Below are 16350 nucleotides of genomic sequence, written 5' to 3'. Positions count from 1 at the left end.
AGACGAGACCGAGTTGCACTGTGATGCGAGCGCGTCGGGGTTCGGTGCTATCCTGTTACAAAGGAAGGCCGATAAGAAGCTACACCCAGTGTTTTACTTTTCTAAACGCACGACTGAGATAGAATCACGCTATCACAGTTTTGAGTTAGAAACGCTAGCAATCGTTTCTGCTCTCCGACGTTTCCGAACATATTTACTAGGAAGAAAGTTTAAGATAGTTACGGATTGCCAAGCTCTTAGTCTGACGCTAAATAAAAAAGAGACGAATCCCCGAATTGCACGTTGGGTGCTTGAAATGCAAAATTACGATTACGAGCTAGAGCATAGGGCCGGTTCGCGTATGCTCCATGTAGACACGTTAAGTCGTCAGGTTTTTGTGATTGAAGACAATTCGTTCGATAGAAATTTAGCGCTTTGCCAAAATGACGATAAAGTTATCGAGAAAATCCGTACGGAATTAGAAAATTCAGAAAATAAATTGTACGAAATGAGAGACGGTCTAGTATACCGGAAGCATCAGGATAGAATTTTGTTTTACGTGCCGAGCACTTTAGAATCAAGTATTATGTACAAGTACCACAATGAGATGGGACACGTCGGAATTGAAAAAACGGTGCGAAACATTGCGGATAGTTATTGGTTTCCAGATATGAAATCCAAAATCGAGAATCACATTCGCGGCTGTTTGAAATGTATCGCATACACGCCGAACTGCGGAAAGTTAGAGGGAACCTTGCACTGTATACCGAAGGGTGATAAACCTTTCGATACCCTACACACCGACCATTTAGCTCCTGTTTCAAGAGCGCATAAATCGGGTTACAAATATATATTTGTTGTAATCGACGCGTTCACCAAATATATAAAAATGTACGCCACTAAGACCACGAACACCGCTGAAGTCATAAAGTGTCTAAAATCGTATTTCGAGCATTATAGTCGACCGCTGCGCATAGTTTCGGACCGAGGAAGTAGTTTTATGTCTCACGAATTCAATGAGTTCACACAAGAATATAATATAGAGCATGTTAAGATAGCGACCGCTTCTCCTCAGGCGAACGGGCAGGTCGAGAGATATAACCGCACAATTTTACCGATGATCGGCAAATTGATGAGTGAGCGTGGTGTGGTATGGTATAATGTATTGCGAGAGGTTGAATTTGCGTGTAATAATACTGTTTGTAAGTCTACCGACAAAAGTCCAAGCATGTTACTGTTTGGTATGCGACAACGTGGTGAGGTCATAGATGGGTTGCGTGATATGTTGGAGATTTGTGGAAAAATAAGTATTTCCCGTGATTTGAATAGCGTCCGAAAAGAAGCTAGTAACCGAATTCGAAAAAATCCGGAGTCGCAAAAACGCATTTTCGATAAAAGACATAAGGCTCCGAATAAATATAGGGTTAAAGATAAGGTGCTTATCAGAAATTACGATTGCACCCCAGGAGTGTCAACAAAAATAATTCCGCGGTTTAAAGGACCGTACGAGATCGATCGTGTATTGCGAAACGATCGATACGTAATCAAGGACGTAGAGGGGTTCCAATTATCGCAAACGCCTTACCGTGGGACATGGGAAGCCGCTAATATGCGACCATGGCGACCATGAGTGTAGATTTAGATGTATAACGTTTCATTGTTACTTTTGCGTGTTATGTTTATGTTCAAATTTGTTCTACTTTGCGCCGTGATTAGCGATTGATTTAAAGATGATAAATCGGGACGATTTGTCGTCAGGACGGCCGAGTTGTAAGCTAAGATTTCGGTAAATCGGGACGATTTGTCGTCAGGACGGCCGAGTTGTAAGCTAAGATTTAATCCGTCACTGTATATATTGTTCATGCAAATACTCATATGTTCATATTATTGATAAAACGAACGTCGAAAAACGAAAAACGAACGAGACGATAAAAGGACGAGCAGTCTCGTCAGGTCGGACACCGGAGAAAGACGTGTTGTTAATAAATGATTTAATGCTTTCCGTCTGTTTAAATTCCTTAGACATATGTCTATGGTTTTGGGTTAACTTGCTTTTAAGACTCTAACTCTATTTCTATATGTTTTAACTATTCTTATTATATTTCAGATTTTTGCTTAGCTGAGGAGGCGTTGTGTTTACATACTTGGTCCATGGCAATATATTCTATTTCTTTTTCCCCGTAACGTCTATCCTACTTTTTATTTACTTTGTGCATCTCTTGTGCACCCTTTCTCTCTTATTTTCTACGTGCATACGCTCTTATTTTTATTTCCTCATCATTTATCGTTTACAATTTTGCTATCCCTCGGTTCCCTTTCCTTGGATTCAGCTCTTCTCTTTTAATTTTATTTTCCTATTTATCTCTAGCTCTAGTTTTTGCTAAAATAGAGTCTACTTCGGTGTTTATACATTTCACAAGCCCCTAGTTGTCTAGTTACGGTCTGTTGTTGATTTTAATTCCTACTTCTATACTTTAATTCGTTTTCCCTATTTAGTATATACTCGGTGCTCCTGACGTTAGCTCCTAACTTTTCATTATCTGGATGGTTTCCATCTGTTAGGTCGAGTTCCTACTAATTAAACTACTCTATTCTAATTTTCCATCTGCTAACTTATATCTATGTTTTTATGCTACTACTATTTACAATTTTTTCGCTTGCCTTTCTTATTCTATCTACCTGTTATTCAAGTTTCTCTCTCTCTTCACTACGAAATCGTACGTTTCTCTCTCTCTCTCGCTCCTATCCAGACGTATCTTTCTGTCTTCTTACTTGTCAGCCTCCGCTTGGTGGGGGGAGGGATGCTTGAGTATGCAGGGGTGGTGTTAAGGAGATGAGGGTCCAGATGCATGGGTCGTCGGCTTCAGTGAGAAGGCACCGTGGTTCTGGCCCAGTGGACGTCCGAGGAGGGTTATTTGTCCGAGGTGCTGGTTTTCCTTAGCCTGGTCCCACTTTTTCAGCTTCTTGCACAGACATCGGTCTGCAGTTACCCCGAATTTTTCCTCGTCATGGTCACCTCACCAGAGTCGTTACATTCGCCTTGATCCTTGGTCCCCGCATCGGACGTTTCAGTATCCGTTATTTACCAGGTCCCTGAGAGCGAGAGAGAGAGGGGAGAGAGAAACTATTACCGAGTATCCTTGTGTAATTTTCTAACTACTATTTTACCTCTATATTTTTATTTCATTTACAACTACTTAACTTATTGATCTTCGGTTAGAGGTCCGCCATTCGGTCTGGATCTCCCGATTCGAGGTCAGCCACCGTTCCCCTTAGTTCCGGGTTGTCCAGTCCTAGACGTTCCCTTCTCCTTTGTTCAGCCTCCTTTTTTTCAGGATTTTCCTGCAGAAGGCAGAAAAGGCCATCCATGCTGGCTGCTTTTTACAGATGGCTTCCATGACCGATCTAGGGCTGATGTCTTCTTCCCTTAGTCCTAGCTCGTACTCTAGCTCCTTCCTTTCCTCTCCCCACTCCTGGCAGATGAAAAGTGTGTGCTCCGGGGTGTCTAGCGTTCCCTGGTGGAACCAGCAATCCCCTGACTCGGCCTTCCCGATTCTTCTCCTGAAAGCGTTAAAAACGCCGTGGCCCGTTAAGGCTTGAGTTAAATAAAAATCTAATTCGCCGTGTTTCCTCTCCTTCCAGATCTTTATATTCGGGATCAGTTTGTAGGTCCATCTACCGACGTTAGCTGTTTCCCAAGTCTTCTGCCATTCAATGTCTGATTCCTCCTTCATTATTCTTCTGGTCCATCTTTTCATGATTGTCTTTATCTCTTGCAGTTCTTCTTCTGATCCCTTTCCCGCTTCTATTTCTACCAATTCAGGATAGTCATTTCCTATGGATTCCCCTCTCCTTAGCCTTTCTTTGATATCTCTTATGTCTGTATTTATTTTTTCCTCCCATTCAAATAATTTCCTTCTTTCCTGTATTTTAAGGTTCCACGGCGTAATTCCCGATAGAACGCACAGCGTTTCTGTTGGCACTGTCCTGTACGATGAGACAACTCTGGACAGGCCTATTCTCTGGGTTCTTTTCAGTAACCTCCAGTTAGTGTTATTTTTTATTGCATCAGCCCATATAGGAGCTCCATAAAGAACGATGGATTCTATCGTCATGCAGTACAGTTTCCTTATGGACTGTCTTGCTTTCGTTGCATTAGTCATTAGGCTGCTTAGGGCTGCCAGGGTCCTTATCGCCTTGTTAGTTGCCGTCTCAATATGTTTCCTGAAACTCCTCCTGTCATCGAAAATGACTCCCAGGTACTTCAGGTGGGAGTTTGGTTTTACGTCTGTGTTACCAATTTTAAGGGAAAAGTCTTCCCCGACCCTTTTACGGTTCAGCATGATCACCTCCGTTTTGTTTCCGGCTAACGTGAGTCCGGCTGTTTGCATCCAGTTTTTAGAGCCCTCGATGAAAGATTCTGCTCTTAGCTTTAATCTATGGATGGTGGCCGCCTGGGCTATAATGACCACGTCGTCAACAAATGCTAGTCTCATTGACATCGGTGGTAGGAGTCGTTTCAGGAGTCCGTCGTAGACTAGGTTCCATAGGAACGGGCCTAACACAGAACCCTGAGGAACCCTCATCTGCATGTCGATACTTATCGGCACTTCTTCCGCCTGGTAGGTTACTATCCTTCCCCTCAAATAATTTTTTGTTACGCTTACCATATACTCTGGTAGATTCCTCCTTTTCATTTCAGCGATTATGGCTTCCCAGCTAAGGGTGTTAAACGCGTTTCTAACGTCGAGCGCAATCATGGCTGCATAGCGTTGTTTAGTCGATGCTTCGTTGGCCGCTTCCCTGATCTTCTCCATTGGCTGTAGGGTTGACTTCCCCTTACAGAAACCAAACTGGTTCTGGTTGAAGGGTTCTTCGCCCAGTTCTTTTAGCATTCTTATTTTCAGGATGTATTCTAACAGTTTTGCCATCGCATCGATAATGCAGATTGGCCTGTAGGCTGACGGTTCTGCCGGGTCTTTTCCCTCCTTTCTGAGCAGAATCGTCTTCGCCTCCTTCCATGCCTGGGGTATTTTCCTCCTTCTAATTATGCTATTATAGAGAGTCAAAAATCTGTCTCGCCTGAACTGAACCATCGCTTTAATCAATTCTGGAGGGATGCCGTCCAAACCCGCCACTTTTCCTGTTTTCACTTTAATTTCTTCCTGCGTTATTTCGGGGAAATCGTTTTCTTGGTTATCTTCCTCTTCGGGTTCTCTGTTTACTGGGTCCTCGCCTGTACCCTCGGAGTCTTGTGCCTTCCCATTCTCAGAGAGATGGGGAAAGAGTCCTCGCATTACAGTCTCGGCAAATTCCGGGGAAAGGGATGCAGGAGGTGATCCCTTTTTTGCTCTCCTAATAATTGTTTTATACGGCTTTCCCCAAGGATCTTTCTCTATGGATTCACAAAGTTCGTTCCAAGTTCTATTCTTTTCTTTACTTATCATTATCTGCAGCCTCTTTTTTCCCTTCTTGTCAAGGAAGGTTAGGATTTTTCTTTCTTCATTTCTTTTCCTCTTCCTAGCTCTCTGTATTTTCCTTCTTAATTTTTGAACTTTTGCCCTCTCCTCTTTGATCTCTTGGTTCCACCATGGGTTATTTCTCCTCCTGCATCCCTTTCCTTGGCCGATTTTTTCTAAAGATTCCTCGCAGACCTTTTTGATTAAAGTTAGGAACTTTCCTTCTTGCTCCATTGACCATTGATTTCCCTCGTTGATTTCCTCTTCGGCCAGTGACCTATCCAGAGCTTCTTTAAGCTTGGTGAGGCCCTGGCGGTTAATTCTCCATCTGCAAATATTTGAATTAGTTTCCGTTCGATTTTTACCCGTCATTTTCAGTTCTGATAATATATATTTGTGGTCTGAAGCAGTTTCCTTGCTCAGTACTCTAGATATCAAACCATCGTTTCTAGCAAGGTCGAGCGTCGTAGCCACAAAATCCAGGTATGAGACCGATCTTCCTTTTTCGAAGGTAGGACCCCCCAGTGGCCACACCGGAGCTATTTCGCAGCTTACAAGGGAACATATTCAGATGCGAAAATCCGATTTTGATGAAACTTATGGGAGCTTCTAGTTCTTTGAAAAATATTTGACACGTATTTTTTTTTATCGGCAGACATCCACTTTGAAGGGGTGAAAACAGCCCTCAAAGTTGGGGTTCAAAACCACATTTTTTGAGATATCTCGGAAACCAGAGATCGAAAAAATTTGAATTTTTTTTTAAATTGTGTGTTTTTCAATGGGAAATGTAGTCGCGCAAGAAAATTTTAACAAAAGTTTTTTGTTTAAACAATATATTAAAATTTTGATTTTTTTTGCAGTTTCTTTTATTTATTGTTAGTTCATTTTAATGTAAACTTGGGTGTGTGATCTTTGATCCAAAATAGGGGATACATGTTTCAGGATTTTCTTTTTTTTTGCCATTTAACAATAATTATGCATAATGGAAGATAGTCTTGCACCTGGCGTGCGTAGGAAGGAACTCTGGCTTGTTTCATCGAAATATAAGCATTTAGTATAAACGTGTATAGTATTTTAAACAATACCACTGGGTTACGTGTCGTTTATTGTTTTATTAGTAGCTAAAGAAGGTGGCGCAGGTAGCAGCGTGATATACTTCAGTCAACCACGTTCTAAATAATTCTTTCGTTGGTTTACCCCATGTGGAAGCTTCAATATGGACATTAGGTGCCGTGAACACACTTCTTCGTACACGAGGTCCTAACTGCCCTTTGACTCCTTTCAAAACAATATACAATGGCGATAGCAACTGTCCATCAGCTGAAATTGTGGGCTGGATAGTGTAGCTGTGAGTTGTTAACGATATAGATTGGACAAGAGCACCCGTTTCTTTTTCACCTTTGTGTGAAAGTGTTCGACCAGAGTGCAATTCCAACTGGAACCCACTTTGATCACTATTGAAAATATTGCTTGCGCCATAATTTTCAAAATACCCTTTCACATGACACACAAAATCGTCTGCTGCTGCGGTCAAATCTGTTAAATGGTTACTATGATGGCGGGTAGCGAGTTTCGTCGTTTTTCTTGATACTATATTATAGTTCTCTTTAAACTTCCACAACCAACAGGACGATGCCTGAAATCCTGCTAAATTTATTGATGAATTTTCGATCATTGCCCACCGTCTCAAATTTATGTGGTGTACCAAAATTTTATTATTTCTTGCTACAATAAATTTTTCAAGTGTAGCCTTTATTAATTTCTTCTTCCCATCTGTATAAATCTGATTGTCTCTTCAATTTCTTGTATTGGTTTTTTACAGTTTGGAAGTTTAGTGTTCTTTTTCTTCCACTCTTCCAATAATCTACAGCTTTCTTCTTATATTCTAAATCAATGTCTACATATTCCATTTCTTCTGGACTCTCGTGCGGAGAACTTGAAGACGACGGTTTCGATGTTGACGCTGATTCCAAATCTTCTTCGTCTTCGGGAATATTAAATGAAGTCGGTTCGTCTGTTAGGTCATCGAATATCAATTGTTGTTGCGTTTCGAAATTCATGTACCCTGCTTCTCTGTACCTATCAATCAGATCTATAATAATGTGTGCCAGTTCAATATCCTTCCCATTCGTGGGTGTTCCCTCGTTATTATTACTGTTATATGTTTCCATCAAAATGTTTATAACGTTCGTCGGATTGACCTTCATGTTTATAAAAACGAATCTAACAAGAAAAATAAACAATCAGCAAAAGTAAAATTAATATAATTATCGGATGTTTTTTTAATTATCGTCAGAAATTATTTGTTTTATGTGGCACTGTTTTAAAAATCCGAAAGAAGTAGCCTTAACTTCTTAATATCCACGTTGCTTTACAAACCGTAATGCAGAAAGACTAATAGCACACGTAGCAAAGTGCCCATATTTATACATTCTTAAGACACCTTACGTTTCCCACTCTCTCACCCTAACAACCAATAGAAATGTTTGAAAATATTCGTGTTCTTCTGAAATGCTATATATAACCTATTTTTTATAACCTATGTTTATACTAAATGCTTATATTTCGATGAAACAAGCCAGAATTCCTTCCTACGCACGCCAGGTGCAAGACTATCTTCCATTATGCATAATTATTGTTAAATGGCAAAAAAAAAGAAAATCCTGAAACATGTATCCCCTATTTTGGATCAAAGATCACACACCCAAGTTTACATTAAAATAAACTAACAATAAATAAAAGAAACTGCAAAAAAAATCAAAATTTTAATATATTGTTTAAACAAAAAACTTTTGTTAAAATTTTCTTGCGCGACTACATTTCCCATTGAAAAACACACAATTTAAAAAAAAATTCAAATTTTTTCGATCTCTGGTTTCCGAGATATCTCAAAAAATGTGGTTTTGAACCCCAACTTTGAGGGCTGTTTTCACCCCTTCAAAGTGGATGTCTGCCGATAAAAAAAAATACGTGTCAAATATTTTTCAAAGAACTAGAAGCTCCCATAAGTTTCATCAAAATCGGATTTTCGCATCTGAATATGTTCCCTTGTTAGCAGGGAATCAAGAAGTATCGTGCCCTTTGTATTCTGCTCTTCAGAGCCCCATGCTGGTGATCTTGCATTGAAGTCTCCTCCGAGAATGATACTCCTTCCCTTGCTCTTTTCCTGCTTAACGAACTCTAAAATTCTATCTATTTTGAGAGTGTATGCATCTTCCGTGGTGCTAGGAGATAAATAAATGCTGACAAAAATTATATTCCTGATCCTTACTGCCACGAAGTCTTCTCCTATTTTGTCTCCGTCTTCTTGTCTGATGATTCCGTTATTTTCCGTTACCCAGATGGCCGCTGTTCCCTTCGTGGAATACAACCAGTTTCCGGGGTTATACAAGGGTTCCGAGATTAAAATCAGGTCCGCCTTTAGTTCCAGAGCAGCCTGGGGAAGTAAGTAGTGGGCCAGCCTGCAATGGTTCAGATTTATCTGTAAAATTTTTAGATTGAATTTTGTTTTGAACTCCCAGCTAATTGCTGCAAATATTTTTTATACTGCGGACAGTTGGCCGCTCCGGCTACGTGTTCGGCCTTGGCTGCTGGTACCCCCTTTCTGGTACAGAGGACACAGCATCGGATCGCCTGACAGCCGTTGATCTGGTGGCCGATTACTCCACACCTTCTGCAAAGCTCCTGGCCTTGGGTATCTATATTACAATTGTAGGACATATGACCGTATTCGTGGCATTTAAAACACCTTACCAAACTTTGTGTCCTGTTGACTCTGCAGTTGGTGAACCCGATTTTTATTTTACTAGTACCCTTTAGTTTTTCTAGAGCCTTCGCCGGAAAATTGACAATTACCGTTTTTGTCCCGCCGAAGCCAAACCTTGACGTTTTGATTTTTACTTCATGTAGTTCCAGTTTTATTTCCCTCGCAAGTTCTGTGATAATTTCTTCCTTTTCCAAGGTGGGGTCAACATCCTTGATTTCGAAGGTTACTTTCGGTGTTAATCTTCTCACAACGTGCTCTTCGCCTAGGGTTTCTTTGACTATTTTTTCGAAGCCTATGCCGTTGGTAGTTTTCTCCATCTCGATGATCAGGTCGCCTCCTCTTGATTTTCTCACCGTTCGTATACCTTCCATCTTGCTGCCTGCATTAGTTTTCAATTCTTTAAAGAGATCGGCGAAGGTTTTGGTCCCATTTGATTTAATCATTATTGCCTCCGTTTTTGGGGGAGCGGGGATTCTTCTTTTCTTTTCTCTCTCTATCTCTTCTTCTCTTTTCTTTCTCAGAGTCTCTTCTTCTTATCTCTTCTTCTTATTCAACTGCCTTCTTTCTTCTGCTTTCTTATTTCTTTCTATTACTGTATAGCCTTCACTGTCCTCTTGGTTTCTGTCTTGGCTCTCGGTATTACTACCCTTTCCTCTCCTTCTTCTCTCTGTCCCCTCGTCTTCCGTTTCTGTGTCCTGTGCTTTTTTTGGTGCACCCGAAATCTGTGGAATCACCTATTTTAGTGTCTTTTTCCCTTTACCTTTGTTGGGCGCTGTCTCTCTTGTTCCTGAAAAACCAGGTCCGAGCTGTATCGGTGAGCTTTGCGTGCCTATGTCCCTAAGGTGAATACTATCTTTTAATCGTTTGTTCTCTAGTCTCAGTTCGATATTTTTGAGCTTAATTATAATAGATTCGGTGTTCCTATCTGCTTGCCCAGCGTGAAGCTTGATACTACTCTTAACTCTATTGGTCGGATCGGATGTAAAATTTTTTATTTCCCTCGTTGAAGTCTTCGTTTTGCTCAGAAGCTTTCCCAATTCCTTGATGAATTTTAGAATGTCCTCATCGTCTTCTTTTCCGTCTTCGCCAATAGGACGTATACCCTAGTACGTACTCGCCCAACACCGGCGCCGTTAGGGACTATTCATACTTGCCGGGACCGGTTGATTCTGCGGCCGGACTCTAGGCCTAATGCCATGTTAACCGAAAATCGGATGCCTTCGTTCCGGCCGTTGGACTAATCCCCTCGGCAGCCGTTTATCTCGTGGCCGGCAAGCGGCTGATCATTACCAGATGCCCTTTCGAGAGCGCGTTGACAGTTCCCTGCTGTGCGTGGCACAAAAAAAAAAGGTTTTTCGGGGCCCCACAGCTCCTTAAGTAAACTATCGGTATCTCTCCTCTACAACATTATGGAGATAGGAATCGTTCCTGCCTCTTCGTGAAACAGCATCACACATCCTTATATATTAACGTAAATTATACATATATTGAAAACGAGAATATTTGTTTTTTTTTTAAGGAAGTATCCACATTAGGAAGGGACTATGTCTCGAATTTTGATGACATTGAAAAATGTTGTGGTCCAAGTGAAGGTGGAAGAAATCCGAAACAATACTCCCAAAAGTGTTCGATATCGCGTGGAATGACTCAATTACATGATAATTTGTAGAATAAGAAGAATTAATTCCACATACATTGCATCGTTTTGTCTTACGTCACGAAAAAATGTATATGGAAACTGCTACATTTTTGTCCATAATGACCTAAAAGTGATTAGATGGTAGGTTCCGTGGCAACAATGCGATGGCGTATCTAGCTCTTGTCCAATGAGACGAGGCTGTAGACGTAAACATAGCCACTCGAGTGCGAGAGAATTGAAGTTACCCTTACAAGATAATTAGCAAAGGACGCACGCTGGGTGCTTCACTGTCTCGGTCTCGTTGGACAGAGTGTAGGTACGACTGCGCGGCTGATTGGATCAGAGTGCAAGGGACACGCCTCGTTTCACACGTATTTTCGGCTACAGTCGAAATATTGGCTACAGCGATCACATATACTATGTAGCGTGTGACGTCGAAGCCAAAACACTGGGACTACGGGCGCGGCTGAGATGGGCATAGGCAGACCTAACGATAGTTTTTTTTTAACTCTCCGGAGTTTTTACTTATAATCATTTATAAGATATAGAGTATTTTTGTTCGGAGTTTTATTGTTCCTTATAGTTTGAACTATTACTTCTTAACATTACAACTCAGATGAACAATTTTCCTTCCATCCTGGAAAGGCACCACAGTTATTTAAGATGGAAGTGGGATAAAATAATTTGTCTTTATGAAACCCTGTTTTATTAAACTGTATACGTGCTCATCCGTAATCCAGAAAGCAATTGTGACATTAAAATTTCATTATTCTGGTCATCAAGATACAATTGTAGATAAGAAAAATATTATACTCCAAAACGTAGAGATTTAACACAATATGAAGAAATAAGCATTACAATTCACAGAATTTTAATGAAGGAAGACAGAGCTAAACATATAATTTAACAATGCTAAAATTTATTTGTGAAGCTGAATTTTATTGTTCCTTATAGTTTGAACCATTACTTATTAACATTACAACTCAGATGAACAATATTCTTTTCTCTACTTCAAAAATGACTCGGCGGCCGGAGAGCATCGGACGAGATCGGATGACCTACACCGGATGCCCAGCTCTCGGCGGATGCATAGGCATCCCCGGGGTGTAGAGGGGATTAAACTGTTCTTGTGTTAGGTAGCGAACCTCCGCTGTGTGCGGCTCTTAGCTTTTGTTGCGAGCATCTCGAGCGCCTTCTCAGGTTGCCTTGCTAGGGTTCCGGCAAATATGAATTAGGAAAACGCGGTAGTATTCATACTAACGTTCGCCTCCGGCAAGTATGAATAGACTCTTACTCGTTCGCGGGACTAGCCCACAGGACGAGCTCCGAACGCGGCTGTGACTGAACGATGACTAAACGTGCGAGGCACGAGGCACGGTCGCGGATCGGAGAGCGAGTCGCAGAAATCGGGAAACGGATCTCGAGGAGGGGGAAGAGAGCCGAAGTGTCGCTGCGTCGTAGTGCTCGGGAGCACTGCCTTTCCTCGCACAGGACGTATACCCTAGTGCTCGTACGACCAACACCGGCGTGCTCACGCACGCACACGGTAGTATACCATAGGACGCGCGTTTACACGCGGCTGCGAGAAGTCCGGAGCTCGGAGATGTTACTCCGAGAGCTGCTCCAGGCCAACTCCGGTTCTGGCTTTTTTTTTTTAAACAGGATTAACCTGGAAATTTACTTTGAGGGTTTGGGTGTTAAAGGTACCTAGAACAGAGGCTCTCTAACCTTTAAGCATAATGGATATTTCTGGTAATCGATTGATAGGTTGTGATTAGCGTGAGCTAACATGAGGGTGAATTATAAGAAAATTTACAAAAAACTTATAGACAGGCTTGCAAATAGTTTGCGGCTTTAGGGTAAGCAATTTGTCCCCCGATGGAAGCTGGAGCTAGCCGGTACAGGGTGTCCTAGGAAGAGTCCATGGGTCCGAGTATCGACGAGTCATCTTTCCATCTTGCACATCCGCTTTTCTCCTAAAGCTCAGTTATGGCTTTAGGGAACGTTTAGCCGGTCAAGCAGCCGTAGCAGACCTCCCGGGCTGAGGGGAGGGGGGAGGAACGGACGGTGTCGGATTTTGGCCAGGAGCCGGAACAGTGGAGACGGTCCTGCAGGAATCGATGATAGGTCCAGAGGGAAACGAATCCTAGGAGAATAAGGCAGTTGGTCTCTCCAGTGCTATTTGTCGTATCAATGGATTTTGATGATCATATGGTTTAAACCCACTGACCAGGGCATGAAAAACCTTGTCAAGCATGGGTGTATCGGAAAAGGTCGCCGACCGAACGATACTTAGAATGAGGAGGAGCCGGAATCGCACAGCGCTGTGCGTCGAAGTTGAATGAAAAAGAGTCTGTGACGAACACGTGTATTTGGATGAAAGTGGACTGTACTTTTGAACTGTATGAAAGTGAACTGTATTTGAAACTGTATGGACATTGTACGTTGAAATATACAATAAATATGTACACGAATAACGCGTTGATTAGCGAGTTGAAACCGACGATTAGGAAGAGCGCAGAGAAAACAGGACCGAGTCGCACGACGGTTGAACAGCGAAGAAGGAAGCAGGATTCGGAGCGCGACCGAATTCTGCCTTCCTGAAAGTCGCGTATTGGTCCTTTTTGGATCACGCGATGATCCATGATCGATCATTGGGTCGCGATCGATGGATCCCGAGGGGAAAGACGGGGGTAACGCGAGCTGGCGTAACGGCTTTCCGCGACACCGCGTTCGGTGGCCGACGTCACGGCGGGGCAAGAGGAGCGCGAGACGAAAACCCCACCGCGAACGTTCGCGCAATCGCGAACAATGGGGAGGTCTGATTTTATATGTATTTCTGAGGTGGGGTGATCCATAGGTAGGTTTAGGATAATTTTAATTGCTTTATTTTGCACTCTTTGTAATGAGATGAGGTGGGATTTTGCTGCAATGTGCCAAAGGTGAACTCCATAGGTTATGACTGATCGAATGCAAGTTTTGTAAATTAATATCTTTAGATGTGTTTGAAGCTTTTATTTTTTGTTAATTAATATATTGTCCGCAGCAAGGGCTGCAACCGCTTTTTTTTTTCCTATCGAGGACTGCAGGTCCCCACCTCATTTGGGAGTCTAGGACCACTCCCAGGTATTTGACTTTGTCTGACCAGTCGACCTCATATTTGTTAATCTTTAATTTTGGAAGATCATTCATTTGAATTTTTCTTTTCCTGGTGAAAAGGATGACCTGAGTTTTGGAGCTGTTCAATGAGAGCTTCCAGTTGTTGAAAAATTTGTCAATGAGGTCAAGATGATCTTGCAGTATATTCACTACGGTGGAACTCCAGGTTGATCAGTTTTGCGATAAGTCCATTATGCCAGACTGAATCGAATGCTTTATTGAGATCCAGTAGGACCATTCCGGAGTAGCGTCTGATGTTCATTTAGTGGGTGTGAAATTGGGCTGTACGCACCAGCTGGTGGATCGTAGAGTGACTGCTTCGGAATCCAAACTGTGAGTCTATGAGGATGTTTCTCTCGGCGATGTGGGATTTTAGTAGGCCGTAGATCACCTTCTCAAAGAGTTTGCCTAATATGGGCAAAAGGCTAATAGGTCTATAGCTTGAGGGGAGCCTGTGATCATTCCCGCGCTTGGGGATAGGTATGACTTTGGCTATTTTCCAAGCTTGAGGAAAGTAAGCTAGTTTGATGCAAGCTTTGAAGATATAGTAAAGCTGTACAAAGGTGTTCCTGGGAGCTTTTTTAATTAGATTTGGTGCGAAACCATCCCAGCCGCAAGCTTTCCTGGGTTTTAACCTGTCTGCTAGTATCCTGATATCCATCGGGGAGAGACGAGAGATTAAGTCTATGCAGGGAGAAGGAGAGGTGAATTCTTTCAGATGGAAGTTTGCAACTTTTTGGTTGATCAGAAGTTGGAGGGGTGATTTCTGGTTGTAGGCATCCTCGAACACCCGGCTGAATTGTTCGGCTAATAGTTGAGCTTTTATAGAATTTTGGTCGTGATAGGATCCAGAATCATCCAAAAGGGGAGGGATGTTTGTTGGTTTTTTCATTAATTTCCGGAAGACTGGCCAGAAGGTATGAGAGTTTTTTGCTTCTTGAATCTGTTCCTGTACTTGCATGTATTTGAGCAACCTGACTCTATTCCGTATGGCTCCATTTAATTGTTTGTAGAACCCGAGGAAGATCAAGTTTCCGTATCTTTGCCATTTTTTCCTGGCTTTATTTCTCAATCTGATCATAAATTTTAATTTTTCATCAGGAAGGATGAATTTGTCAGGAGTGTTCACGAAGGATGTGGATTTGTAAAAACATGATTTGAGAAACCTTTGGAGATGGGAGACTTTTCGGTCAATGTCATCGGCATGTGCTTTGTACGTTTCCCAGTTGGTAACTGGGGAGGAGGTGGCGAAAGAGTGTTTGTGTTCCGACATTAGCAGGACAGGGCGATGATCGGAGGACAGGTCTTCGGTAACATCGCACCGGAGGTTAGTATAGGTGTCCGCCAGGAAGAAATCAATTTTTGTTGGCATACAGTTAGGCCGAAAAAAGGTACAAGTGGGAGGTACGATCAGCGAGTAGCAGTTGCTTATCATATGATCTTCAAGGGTCCTACCATTTGTATTGGATCTCGCTTTACTATTCCAGGAGGAATGCTTTGCATTCAGGTCGACATCAGCAATGAATGGTAGTCTGAAGTTTGTGATGGAATTTAGAGCTTCAGGATCTAGTTTTTGGTCAGGGCAGTAGGCAGAGATTACTATGAGAGAAGGGTTAGAGAGCTTTATGGCTATCGCTTCAAGGTTTTTGACTGGTTTAAGGTTGTAGGGTTGAAAACGAAGATTTTTGTGGACCAGAATGGCCACACCTCCACGGGGCTTCCCATCAGCCCTGTCGCCTCTGATTATGTTGTAGTTTGTGAGAAGAATATTCATTGAGGGGGTAAGCCAAGTTTCTTGGATCATGGCTATTAGAACGTTATTAGAGGTCATGAAGAGTTCAAGTTCAGGTATTTTTGGAAACAAGGAACATGCATTCCAAGTCATGAGGGTCCCAGGGAGAGATGGGGTGAAAACAATTATGAAAATAATTGCTGAGCAGCATCAAAGAGAATTTCGATCTTGTCGAACGTGGTTGTGCACGAAGCAAGCTTGGGGCGAATTGCCTTTAGGATGGGAACAGCTCTTTTAAAGAAGAAGATGGCTTCTTTAAATAACTCGCTGGTTTCCGAGGATCCAAGAGGTCCAGAATTCAGGTTATGGCTGGGAAGAGGGGAATGCCCTTTTACCACTTCACTAAAAGATCTGTCACCAATCAGAACAGACGCTTGACGAGAAGGAGTAAGATCTAGGGGTGGAGATCGATGGTTTGTGGTAGAGCGTGGGGAAGGACGCGGGGTTGATTTTCTATTAATATAGGTTAGTAAGCTGGGACATTGTGAGAAATTGGCAGTGTGGATTCCATTACAGTTCGCGCATTTTGCTGGAGAATCTGGGGATTTTTGACAAT

General features: G+C 42.2%; 1 long non-coding RNA gene across 1 annotated transcript in view; it reads right to left on the bottom strand.

Annotated features, from left to right (window-relative positions):
* LOC143363264 (uncharacterized) overlaps positions 1–16350 on the bottom strand; it is a 423040-nt gene that overhangs the window by 55610 nt on the left and 351080 nt on the right. The window lies entirely within an intron of this gene.

The sequence above is a fragment of the Halictus rubicundus genome, unplaced genomic scaffold (genome assembly GCF_050948215.1).
Source record: "Halictus rubicundus isolate RS-2024b unplaced genomic scaffold, iyHalRubi1_principal scaffold0029, whole genome shotgun sequence".
Lineage (NCBI taxonomy): Eukaryota > Metazoa > Arthropoda > Insecta > Hymenoptera > Halictidae > Halictus > Halictus rubicundus.
The sequence above is the reverse complement of the archived record's forward strand: the minus strand, read 5'-3'. Positions and strand labels throughout refer to the sequence as shown.